General features: G+C 44.5%; 1 pseudogene; it reads left to right on the plus strand.

Annotated features, from left to right (window-relative positions):
* Positions 1–694: 694 nt before the first annotated feature.
* On the plus strand, positions 695–12,970 carry LOC121041747 (39S ribosomal protein L30, mitochondrial-like; annotated as a pseudogene).
* The last annotated feature ends 324 nt before the right edge of the window (positions 12,971–13,294 follow it).

Here is a 13,294-nt window from a genome sequence, read left to right on the forward strand (position 1 = left end):
ATTTTTCCCACCCACAGAGCTGCTGGCTGGCATTCCTGCAGTGTAAATCAGTCCCTCCGGAGCAAAGGAAGATGAGTCAGAGAGTCAGCCAGGATAGGCTAGGTTATGCCAGGGTAACAAACAACCCCCCAAATCTCAGAGGCTTAACCACACAAAGGTTGTTTCTCACTTGCATTATCTGTCCAGTGTGTGTTTAGTGGGGGCTCTGCTCCTTGAAATCGCTGAGGGCTCCAGGCTGACAGACGCTTCATCACCAGTTATGGTTCCAGGACCACTATGCTAGGGATCAGGGGTGCTGCTCTGTCTGGCACTGAGAAGTAAATGGATCGGCCGGAGATGATGCAAGCACTTTCACTCACTCCCCACTGGCCAATGCAAGGCATATGACCTGCCTGTGTTCCAGTGAAAAAAGGCAGTGAAATTATACTCTGTGTCTAGGAGGTGGAGAATGAGAACAGGTGTAACAGCTCTGCTGGCTGTTATATCCGATAGAGGAGCTGAGGGTGAGAGATGGTGGAGGAAAAAGGCTCCTTTGCAACCACCAGTTTTCGGTTGGGATTCATCTCTCTCCTTACCATTCAACAGGAGCAGGCCCATCCAATGCCCCTCAGGTTTTGTTTCCTGCCTGCAAGGAAAAAGACAGCTTGGTGATGAACTGAACCCTGGAGTCATGCCAACCCCCCCCCCCCCCGCAATGTCTGGAACCTACCAGTTGTGTGACCTTAGGCAAGTTATTTAATCTCTCGGGCCCTCACTTTTCTTAGCTGTCTAAAATGGATGACAACAGTGCCTACCTCACAGAGTTGTTGTGGGGCTTAAATGAGATTAGTCAAGAAAAGAGCTCCAGGCCACAGCTGCTCAAACTGGGCTGTGCCAGTAAACCGCTCAAGGAGCTTGTTACATGCATTTCTGATTCAGAGGTCTGGGGTGAGACCTGAGATCCTACCCTTCTTTTCTTTCTTTTCTTTCTTCCTAAAGAGGAAAAAAGAGAGAGGCACCTGGGTGGCTCAGTCGGCTGAGCGTCCGGCTTCGGCTCAGGTCATGATCTTACGGTTTGTGAGTTCGAGCCCCGTGTCAGGCTCTGTGCTGACAGCTCAGAGCCTGGAGCCTGATTCGGATTCTGTGTCTCCCTCTCTCTGCCCCTCCGCCACTCGTGCCATGTCTCTCTCTTTCTCTCAAAAATAAATAAATAAATAAATAAATAAATAAATAAATAAATAAAGTTTTAAAAATGGAAATGTGCCACTCTAACTGTGCCCAGCCTCCACACGAAGCTTCTCATCACACGGGAGGATCTGAAACAGCATAAGTGGGCAATTCCTTGAAAAAAAAAAAAAAAAGAGAGAGAGAGAGAGGAGGAGGGGCAGAGAGAGAAGAAAAGAGATAATCTTAGGTAGTCTCTGTGAGCAGCACAGAGCCCAACCTCACGACCCTGAGATCATGACCTAAGCCAAAATCAAGAGTGGGATGCTCAACCGACCGAGCCACCAAGGTACCCCTGAAATCCTGTATTTCTTATAAGCTCCCAGGTGATGCCGACGTTGCTGGTTCATGGGCCAATATTAAGTAGAGCACACAGTGCCCATCTGTGGCAGACTATACGTATTCTTAAAACTGAATTGAGAGATTCCAAAGGTTCTCCTGCCCTTGCCCTCAATGAATAAAAACTACAGCTGCTGGTTAATGCAAATAATGTGTCTGATGCTTCGAGGGACAGATGTACTATGGAAGTCTTGTGGCTGATAGAGCAGGTGCTAGAATCAGGAGGCCTGGGTTTGTATCCAAGCTCTGCCATTCAGCAGCTCTGTAGTTTGGACAACTCATGGAAACTATCTGAACTTCTATATCTACACCTATAAATGAACATAATAATACAGACCCACCATCCCTCATCTGCAATTCTACAATCCAAAGAGCTCTGAAAAACACAAGTTTCTTCACCAAGTTTGGCATACATTGATATGGCAGCAAAAACTGATCTATATTGACATGAGGCTATTTATAGCCTTTATGTTATCCCTCTTTTATGGCTGTTTCTCCATTTCATCACAGAAATATGAATGTGTTTGGTAACAAGATGCTGCCACAGACCCTGCTGAGGATGTTGGATAACATAGAGCAGGTGAACCATGTTACCTTTCTAACAACTAAAATATTCTGAATTCTGAAACACACCTGGCTTCAAGGGTTTTAGAGGAGAAGCTATGGACCTGAAGTCCCTCTTTCTCCAGTAGTTGAAGGGAATAAGGAAAACAATGCATGTGAAACACCTAACACCATACCTAACACACAGTCATTGTCAGTGCTCAACAAAGAGGAGCTACTACTGAAATTATTGCTCCCAGTTCTTCCTGTGAACAGAGGGGAAGGGAATGTGGGAGGCAGTGCCTGTGCACCCCCTAGAGATAGACAGCACAATACTAAGTTTGTCCCTATGTTGTCAACCCCTTGATCTGTCTTCTGCTTTCTCCTAAAAAAGAAAAAAAAAAAGTGCCTGGAATTGAATATATACAGTGAGAGTGTAGACAGGGAGAGTGAACAAAAGCAAGACTCAGGCCAGTGGAAAGGGTTCTCCCCTGTGCCTACAAAAGCAGCCCAGCAGGAACTCAGAGAGCAGCCAGGGACATCTGCTTTCCTTGAGGCCTCTTTGAATATACAGTTGAAGAGTCTCACTTGAGCGAAGCACTCAGAGGAAGGGAGGAAATGGGATCTCCAGTCCTTACCCTTGGGGGAACTCCAGGATTCCCAGGGCTTGGCTTTCTTATGTAAAAATTGGGCGGTCTAGCAGTCCTTGCTCTGACTGCCTGATTGTAGGGGACACATTAAAAACATCACAAATGTGAATGCACTTTGAAAGGGAAAATCTGTGTTTCAGGTAGACTATAATTATTCATTTGACTACACGCAGGAGATCGGTAAGAGGACTGACATCACACAGGGAACCCTGGTTAGCTCGTTCTTTAATCAAACTTCTGTTGTCAACTCTGACGGCGTTGTCCCTTGCACTTGGCTCCTTCACCTTTGCCAGAGCCATTTGTGCTTGTCAATTAAGGCCAGCGTGATTCAGCTTTCACGAGATGCAAATTAACTGAGCTGCTCTAGCCCCACCATCACATACAGACTACTGAAATCAAGGCTTTCGGATAACAGATACAAACAGGACACAGATTTGAGAATTTCTCCTTCCCACTTCTTTCTTTCGCTAGGTCTGCAGACTTTTGGGCTAATGGCTTTCTTGCTGTCTTCATGTCCCAGGTTGAGAGCACTGGCTTTGGGTTCAGATCAGAGTGAGAACCAATCCAGACTCTCCTGCTGCTTCGCTGTCGTTTGACATGTCACTGAACTCCTTGGGTCTCAGTGTGTTCTTCTTTAAAATGGGGATAATTAGAGCTACAGGGTTGTTGTCAAGTTTAGGTATATAAATAGAATGTTAAATTTAAATTCCTATTGTCTCTAAAATTCAGTTAACGCTCTCACACTCAGTACCATAAAAGGTAAGTGCCCCTATATGCTAAACAGAGGTGCTAGTTCTCTGGGGAAGACTTAATAACATATAGGGTAGCAGGACCCGTACAGCAAGAATAACTGATTGACAAGCAATGAAAGAGAAGACTGGAGGTTCAAAGGTGTGGGAATTGTCTAGAAAGGTTTCTTGTTGCATGTCCCCTCCTGAGCTCAGGGATAAGCACAGAGAAGTGTCCCTTCACAAGACAAATGTGTTGAAGGAGGGGTGAGTGTAGTCAAAAGAAACAGTCACAGAGACTGGGAATGCCCGGAAGAAGTGAAGGCAAGCATCTCACACCTGGCCAGGTCTTCACAAAAGTGCAGAATGGCAGGACCAGTGCTATCCTGGGACTAAGGCCAAGAGCAGTGAGAGGGCTGCTGGGATAGGATGGCATGCCTTTGGTGGCATCCATGACTACAGAGGTTGGTCATTACAAAAGACTAGAGGGGGGTGGATTCACATGCCACAGTAGAGCCGGGATATAGGACCTGGTAGGGAAAAGCCAGCCCACCCATCTGGCAAGGCAAGAACACAGGAGGTTTTCCAGGGGCCATGGGGATGCTGCAGAAGCCAGAGGGGCCTAAGCCCTCATGGTGGGCCCCCAGTAGAAAGATGCTATTGAGCAGACAACAGGGCAAGAGCTAAGAATGTTACAAGAGGTCTGCTTCAGTGTTCAGTCTGGACCTCTGAGAATTTGCAAGTATATGCATAAGAGCCACCAAATGCACATCTGCCAAACAGAGCACGGATGGCCAATTCAGTCCCATAAGAGGGTCCCTTTTTCCTTAATCCCCCAGCCCCATCTCTGAAGAAGCCAGCCAGCTACAGGGACAGGAAAGAACATTAAGAACAAGTGAAAGAAGAGACCACCCCCCATCCCCACTGCATGTCCCTCTAGCCTGAGTTCAGGGTGCAGGCACTCTGAATGAGAGGGGATATTGAAGTTTTTAGTATAGCCTTGAGGGGACCATTAATACCTGAGTTGAGTGTGAATAACCAGAGCAGTACCTGTTTTTATAACCTAAACTGATTAGAAAACAGGGGATAGATCTGTCCAAGATGCCACCAGGGGGCTGGCAAGGGGTCTGTAGCGTGGTCAGGAGCACAGCATCTGGAGGGCTAAAGAAATCCACTTCCTGTTGGTGCCCCCCACCCCAAGTTCAGCCCACTTGATAAACTGGGTACAAATATCAAGTGCTTAACCCAGGTACTCGACTCAGCTGTCGGAGGACAACAATTCTTACTAGTACCTTTATCTTACTATCCACTGCTAACTAATTTAGTTCTTCTAGTCAATGCACAGAAATACAATATACTTAGTAAATGAAAGGATGGAAAGATTTCTTACCCTGTTTTTAAAAACTATTAAAGCTGCTGTCTTCACAGACGAATTCAGAACCGTCTTCGGAAACAGGCCGCCATGCGGTCTGTCGATACACTGTAATTGAGACCTGCAAGGGCCCTTCTCACACCTCAGAACATTAAGGTGATGTTGTGTCTGCCACTGGCTCCAGTCACAGGGAGGGAGCGTAAGGTTGCTGGTGTGGCTTATTATCTTCCAGACGTCTGCTTAAGGTGTCCCCTCGGAACAGAGTCCCCAGCATGTTGAGAAATCTTCCTGTCATTGCCCACCATCAAAATCTTCCCACTCTAGAGCTCATTTCTCCCTGCTCCTGCTCCCTGCTTATCTAGCATGCTTGAGAAACCAAGCCATTCACTGACATAACTTCAAGAGGCCAAGGGCCTGGATGCGAATCCTTGTTCTGTCATTTAGTCTCTGGGTTCCCCGTGCAGTCACCTTCCTCTCACCTGGCTTCTGCATTGCCATCCATAACATAGGAATGGTACCACCTGCCCAATTTCCCTCACAGGGCTACTCAGTTGTAGTTGTGGATGTCGAAGGGCCTGGAAAGCTTTAAGGCGCCATAGAAATGATTATTAAGATGCTCAGGAGTGTAATGTCCTCATTCTTTCAACCTAGATAACACTGTATGAATAGGTTAGACTTCAGTGATGGGACCTCAGAGATGGGAATCCTAGAAATGTGATGGGGTCAGTATAATACCCATTTTTGACAAACTATACTCTGTCCCACTAATTAAGGATCCAATCATGCTGCTCATATGAAAATCCCCCTAGACTCAGTGCTTGATCTGGCCTACTCTAGAATCTGCCCAAACTTTGTTGTTGTTGTTGTTGTTGTTGTTTACCAAAAACAACAACAAAACAAAACAAAACAAACAAACAAAACAAAAAAATTATCAAAATAGGAGGCTTCTTTGGAACGTTCTCCCCCTTCCCTGTCAACATTGCCCGGGGTTGGGCACTCAGTGCCCCCAAAGCAGTCAATATTGTGGCTCAGCTGAGCCCTTCCTTGGGGTAAAGAAATGCCTTTTATTTGATGTCCTAGTGCGAATCCCCTTGTATGCCGATCTGGTCAGACTCACCTGTGCAGCACTCCACCCTGGACCAAAATGTCCTGAGGAGAAGCCTTTGTCCTCAGTGTTGACAAGCAATGCGATATCTCGAGCCAAGAAAAACATTTCCATTGGCCCCCAAGAGGTAATGTCCAAGTCCAGTGTGGCTCCAGACTGAATCGAGCAATTAAATCCACATCTGCCCTTGCCCTAAACCTCAAAAATGCTAACATCTTACACGTGTCAAGAGGGTTATTTATGAAACTATTTGCTTGTCAGCCCCAGGAGGACATTCTGTACTTTTTTGCTGGAATACTGTATATTTATGAACCATGGCTCGAAAACTAACTTTGGCAGGAATATTTATCAGAGAAACATTCTATCAGCCCCACGCACAGCACAGCCTGTATTCAGTCACCGTCACACGGTGGCTGGGCAGGGTCCTGGTAGAGAGCTAGTCTGTGGCTGCCTGCTGCAAGAATGAATTCCAGATGTGTGCTTCTTCAGGGGAAGGATTTCAATTTCAGATAGGAGGTTTCTTTCTCTTTCTCTCTTTCATTCACCTCTGTTCCCCCATTTTCAATCTCGAGTAATTAGCCTTGAACATTTATCACTGCAGTCTATTTGTTGCCTCCTGCATTTGACACTGCATTTGACAGTGCCCACTGCCCTGACCTTGTAAAGTTGCCCTGTTTGGAGAACTAGCCTTCTGATCGCCTAGTTTCGGTCTGGTTATCTGTTCCCAGTGTGTGACACATAAAAAGCCAGTTGGTTAGAGAACAAAGGGCTTGGTGTAATGTGGGACAGACTCTAATCTGGGACAGTAAAATATTCAAAAGGAACTGTTGACATCAGCCTTCCCCAAGACTGCACCCGTAGAGTTAGTATACCTCCAACGTGTCCCCATGGTCCGCTTCATCAGCCAACAGAATCTTCTGCTGACAGGAATGTTGAGCCTGTCCAGCATCACACTGGATTTCTTGCTCTCTCTTGAGCTTGGGCAATGATCTTATAATTCATTTCTTGTCTCTCTTCAGGATTGAAGGGTTCAAGGTGGGAGTGGTCTGTGAGTGTATTTTTTCCAGTGACAGATAAAGGTACATGTATCCAGAGACCTAGAGAGACCCAGAGTAACAGAGGGTTCTTCGCACTCAGAAGGCGACATGTGTGATTGATCCTTATTGGTCTCTACAATGTTTTCCTATAGCTTTAATACCTATATTTTTCTTCTTAAAAGCCCCTGAGCTGTGATTAAAGGCTTATTCCTTAAAGTCTTGATCTCTAATGATATATCTGGTATGTACACTTAGAGATGAAGTAAAATTCTTTAGCTAGTTTCCCAACCATGCAATATTAAATTATTATCATTATTGCCATTTATTTGGCATTTAACACACTCTACTTCTGATTCTTAGAAATTGCAAAGATTTTATCATTCCTATTTTACAGGTAAAAAAAAAAAAAAAAAAAAGCTGAGACATGGAGAGGTTAAGTAGTTTCCTGACAGCCACATGGCTGATTACAAGTGGAACTGGTATCTGAACCCAGAATGTGCCGGCTCTTTGATGGGAGAGAAGAGAAAAGAGATAAGGAATTGAAGGAAGGAGAGAGGAGAAAACTTGAAGAATAAAACAGAACCATCAACTCTGGGAAGTTTGGTGTTGTTTTACCCCAAACTGCCCTTCCAGCCCCAGTTGACTTCCTCGAGGGATGCTGGCTGCCTGGAGGGCACGTGCCTGTGTGGAGGGCCCCAGTGTGGACATCCAAGGGGTCTCCCATGGAGACCTCAGGTCATCTTTGGGCTTTCTGGCAATGGAGACTATCAGCAGATCCTACATGGGCTTGTTCGGGGCCAAATCAGGAATCTCAAATCCCTGAAAACTTCTGGGGCTGGTCACTAGGACTCAGACTCCCCCAAATGTCTCTCTGTGCCAAAGTCAGGGCACAGAAATAAACTGTTTCTTTACTGGCTCCTCTCCTGCCCCAGTCTACCTTAGCCCACCCCACCCAAAGCTGGCACCTTGCCAGCAGGGAGCAATGCCTCCTGGGAGAGCAGGGTCACTGGGGCTTCAGGCCACAGTCTGGGCTCTGGAGGCTGTGGGAGAGCCCCCAGGGGTGTGAGGGCAGCCTGGACTATAAATCCCAGGCCTAGGTATGGGCACAGAGCCAGCAAACTCACTTAGTGGTAGACAGGGAGGCAGGACCGCTTGAGGAAAGGCCTTAGGCATCCTCCAGACCTTGGTGGGAGGGGGCTTTACCTAACTTCATGCAAATATGATTTATTTCATGGAGTCACCAGCACCGCATTTCTGCGGTGTAATGTGGGACAGACTCTAATCTGGGACAGTAAAATACTCAAAAGGAACTGTTGACATCAGCCTTTGGTGTAATGTGGGACAGACTCTATGAATTTGAAGGCATCCTTATGAATTTGAAGAAAGATTGCATGATTGTGTCACAAACACTCCATCCATAAAGTTATGCCTTAGGCCTGTTCTAATCCTTATTCTGCTGATGTGTGTATTTAGGCATATCTCTTAGCACCTGAAAAGTGGAAAGAACACTTTATAATCTAATAATCTAATAAAGAGTAAAAGATAGAAGTTGTGTATTTCAACTCTTGATTTAGACAATTTCCTTCACTTCATGGATATATGGGGCTTTGGATGAGTTACTTAATCTCAGTTTCCTAGTCCTAAAATGGAAATAATGATTCCATAGGGGCATTGTGAAGATAAACTAGAACATGAATCTAAACAGATTTGAACCTGGCATATAAATGCTCAGTAAGTGAGCTTTCAAAAATTAATTTAAATTCCTAGAGACAAAATAAAACCATGGGAATGAGAATGTGCTTGAAACCTTGTATATTAATGTGAGGAGTCATGAGTACCTATATACAAACAGGTAAATTAAGTTAAGAAGTGTTGCCACATTTGGCCAAGATGCATAACCAGGCACCAGTGGTTCGGGGAATGAACTCACATTGGAGATTATAAGAAATCTTCTCCCAGGCTGCTTATAGTAAAGGGAGAGGGGGGCAGGTGGAGGAGCTCAAGGGAAGGATACACTGGGTTGGGCTGGTCAACGACAATGTTGGTAATATTAGACCTTCCCAGGAGGATGAGGCCTCCAGAACGTATCTTTGCCAAGCATCCAATGGCCCCCCCTTGCTTAAGGCCAAGAGGTCTCCAAGTTGGGAGGGATGAGTTTTCCATATTTGGACTCCAACCCAGCCAGTGGGTGCCGGTGGGAAGAGTTTCTGCATTAAAGACTGAGAATCCTACGCCCAAATCCTCTCTTAGTCACTTCTTCTCTGACTTTGGGCAACTTACTGACCCTCTTTGAACCTCAGTTTCCCCAGGCTCTCAGGTGTGGATAATGAACGCCTACATTTGACGGGTTTTGTAAGAATTAAAAGAAGTAACTTGTAGGTGCTGCACTTACTAAGTGCCTTACTTCTCCTTCCTGCACACCTAAGTGAAATGGGCCATTGGACAAATCCTGTAAAACAAGAGAGCCCTCCACCTTTATTAATGCCCTAATGGCTGAGTACTAAATACTGGAGACACAGGGTCAACTTCCTGTCAGGATGGCAGTGAGGCAAGAAGCCCTACCCCTTCAGCATTAGAAATGTCAGCCTAAATATTATTTTCAGTTTTTAATAAAATACATTGGTTGAAAATCAAGAAAGAAAATTTCTAGGTGTCAGGAAGAAAGAGAGAAGACAAAATTTTTTTTCAAATGAAAAGAAATTATTTATTCACTCATTCAAAAATGTCTTAGAGGTAGGTATTGTGTGCAAAATGGTGCTAGGGATATAGCAGGGTGCAAAGACAATGAAAATCCTACCCTCGTGGAGGGCACATTGGTTTTTTTTTTTCAAATTTTTATTTAAATTCTAGTTAGTTAATATACAGTGAAATACTGGTTTCAGGAGTAGAATTTAAGGATTCATCACTTACATACATAAATACCCAGTGCTCATCACAGGTGTCCTCCCCCAACTAGCCCATCCCCCACCCACCTCCCTCCGTCAACCCTGTTTGTTCTCTCTCTTTTTTTTAATGTTTATTTATTTATTTTTTTTTTTGAGAGAGAGAGACAGAGAGAGTACAAGTGGGTGAGGGGCAGAGAGAGAGGGAGAAAAGGCACAAGCAGACTCTGTGCTCTCAGCACATGGAGCCTGACATGGGGCTCGATCTCACAAACCATGAGATCATGACCTGAGCCAAAATCAAGAGTCAGACACTCAACTGACTGAGCCACCAAGGCACCCCTGTTATCTATCTTTAAGAGGGTCTCATGGTTTGTTTTCCTCTCTCTTTTTTTCTCCTCCTCCCATATGTTCATCTGTTTTGTTTCTTAAATGCCACATATGAGTGAAATCATACGATACCTGTCTTTCTCTGACTGACTTACTTCATTGAGCATAATACATTCCAGCTCCATCCACATCATTGCAAATGGCAATATTTCATTCTTTCTGATGGCTGAGTAATGATCCATTATATATATATATATATATATATATATATATACACCATATCTTCTTTATTCATTCATCAGTAGATGGACGTTAGGGCTCTCTTCATAGTTTGGTTATTATTGATAATGCTGCTATAAACATCAAGGTGCATGTACCCCTTTGAATCTGTATTTTTTTTATCCTTTGGGTAAATACCTAGTATTGCAATTGCTGGATCATAGTGTAGCTCTATTTTTAACTTTTTGAGGAACCTCCATACTGTTTTCCAGAGTGGCTGCATCAGTTTTCATTCCCACCAACAGTGCAAGAGGGTTCCCCCATTTATGCATCCTGCCCAACATCTGTTGTTTCCTGTGCTGTTAATTTCAGCCATTGTGACAGGTGTGAGGTGGTATCTCATTGTGGTTTTGAGTTGTATTACCCTGATGATGAGTGATGTTGAGCATCTTTTCATGTGTCTGTTAACCATCTGGAAGACACAATTCTTTAGGTATCTCTCCTGTCACAAGAAGAGCGAAGTCCTAGGCTTGGGTCTGCCTGAGGAGCTATGGAAGCCCATGTCTACCCAGAACAATGACCTCAGGACTAGGAAAAATGCTCAATCAGCAAAGAGTCACTATGCCTGGTATGCCACTTTTCCAGAAGCAGGAAAGTAGACTTGTACACTCTAGCAAGATTATTCCTAAAGTATCCAGAAAATCCTTTTACCCAGAACCCCACACTCTGCTGCTTTCATTTAATGCAGGTTTCTTCATGTATGTCAGGAAATGACTGTGCTGACTATTCCTTTTCTACATAGTCAGAGTGTTTGGCTATTTTTTCTTTCTGCATTACTCACCTCCTTTGGAATGGAAAGGAAGACCCCCTGGGGGCAGGATGAAACAATCTGTGGTTTTAAGGGATCATACGCTTCTCTCTAGTGTATCACTAAAGACTATTTACAAGGGAGGGAAATGGAGACAAAGGTTTTGGGGATGGAAAGCATAAACCAAAGTCACAGAAGGGAAATGGAAGGGGATCATCATATGACAGCTTTGGTGTGGAGAAGGGGTTGTTCACCTGGGAAGGGAACAGTAAACACGGGAGGACACTGCAAAGGGTCCTGCCCCATTTGAGTCATGCTGAATCAGCCAGCCCTCACACGATCTGAGGACACAATGCTGTGGTCTGAGCCTTGAAAGAAGGAGTATTAGAGTGAGCAAAAAGGTCTGATTATTAGGGCCATATGGATATGGGATATAAAGAGCAAGTCATTCCTCAGAATATGTTTCTACCAAGGAGAAAACTACAAATGCTTACTAATAAGAATGTTGCCTTTAGGTTCATGAAAATGCCCCCAGCTTCAATCTCCAGTTGATAAAGAAATTTCCAAGTCATTGATATTGAGAGTGGAATAATGAGAATGAAATAAAATACACAGCTTTGAACCCTAGCTGTACCATTTATTAGCAACATGGCACAAGCATGCCACTTCTTACTTCTGAACCTCAGTTTCTTCACCTATGAAATGGGGATGATAATAGTACCCACTTCTTTAGGAACATTGTGAGAAAGAAACGAGGTCATGCACTTGAGCATTTACTAAGACCAGTGATGGCTCATCACATGCCCTAGATAAATAGTTGAGGTTCAGATTATGATTCTTATTATTAAGTCAGGATCAAGGCTATTTTCCTAAGATGCCCATCAGCTGTTCTGTGACCTGAGACGACTTTACTTTGCAAATCTGAGTTTGCAGATAGAGTGGGCATGTGTATATGAGCTCTAGTTCAAGACAATGTGGGAGTGAATTCCCAGGTCTGCTGTTTGCCAAAGGAATCAGTTGGGACCTACGATGTCACTTCACTGAGCCTCATTTTTTCATCTGTAAAATGGAAATTATGACATAGCCAACTCTCAGAAAAGATTTATTATTGTTAATATTCATAAGGCCGGGTCCTTCCTCTGCTCAGCTTCCCCTCGGTGGCCTCTAAAGGGAATAACCACCACCCTCACGGCAGGGATTTCACACTCAGTAGTTTCGAAGCCTGCAGGCAGACTACAAACCGTGAGCAAAGGTGTGGAGTCTCTCATTTGTACATCCTGGATTCATTACTCATTTTCCAGGTCAAGAATTCCAGATAAAATGTTTCAGCCTTCATCTGCAGACCAATAAAAATATGGTGCGGATCCACAGCACCCTCATAAACTGCATGCTGCCACCAGAATAAAAAGTACAAGGAGACGTCCAGAGTGGGGGACAGATACGATGAAGGTGCCTTCATTAGAAAAAGCACGTACTCCTCAAGTTCACAAGATATCCCTTCAGTGAATGTAAAACTGAAAGCAGATGAACATTTGATAACAGTCAAGCCCCTGAAGCCACCCCCAGAACTCCCAGCGGAGGAGGCCTTGTGTCATGTGTACCTCAAGAGCACCGGGTACTCAGCAGTGTGGTGGCATGGAAACCCTGTGCTCCAGGAAGCAGTTTGGTCCTGATGCTAAGGCAGTTTCCGATGAAAAGATCCAACTCAGAGGCATGTGGATGGCTCAGTCGGTTAAGCGAACAACTCTTCATTCCGGCTCAGGTCACGATCTTAGGATTCGTGAGACTGAGCCCCACTTCAGGCTCTGCACTGACACAGTGGAGCCTGCTTGGGATGGTCTCTCTCTCTCTCTCTCTCTCTCTCTCTCCCGCCCCCTCTTTCTCAAATAAATAAATAAAACTTAAAAAAAAATAAAAGATCCAAATCATTGTTACTGTACTTAAAGTATACTTAAAGATGAGAAAGTGTTTTCATTAAACTATATTTTAAATACCAAACAAGAAGGAGGGGAAGGAGAGAGGTTTCGCCCTTTCTCACTGTTCTTTGTACCTTTTTCTCCTTCCACCATGAGAGGGGG

The sequence above is a fragment of the Herpailurus yagouaroundi genome, unplaced genomic scaffold, assembly GCF_014898765.1.
Source record: "Herpailurus yagouaroundi ecotype Mexico unplaced genomic scaffold, PumYag 29, whole genome shotgun sequence".
Classification (NCBI taxonomy): Eukaryota; Metazoa; Chordata; class Mammalia; order Carnivora; family Felidae; genus Herpailurus; species Herpailurus yagouaroundi.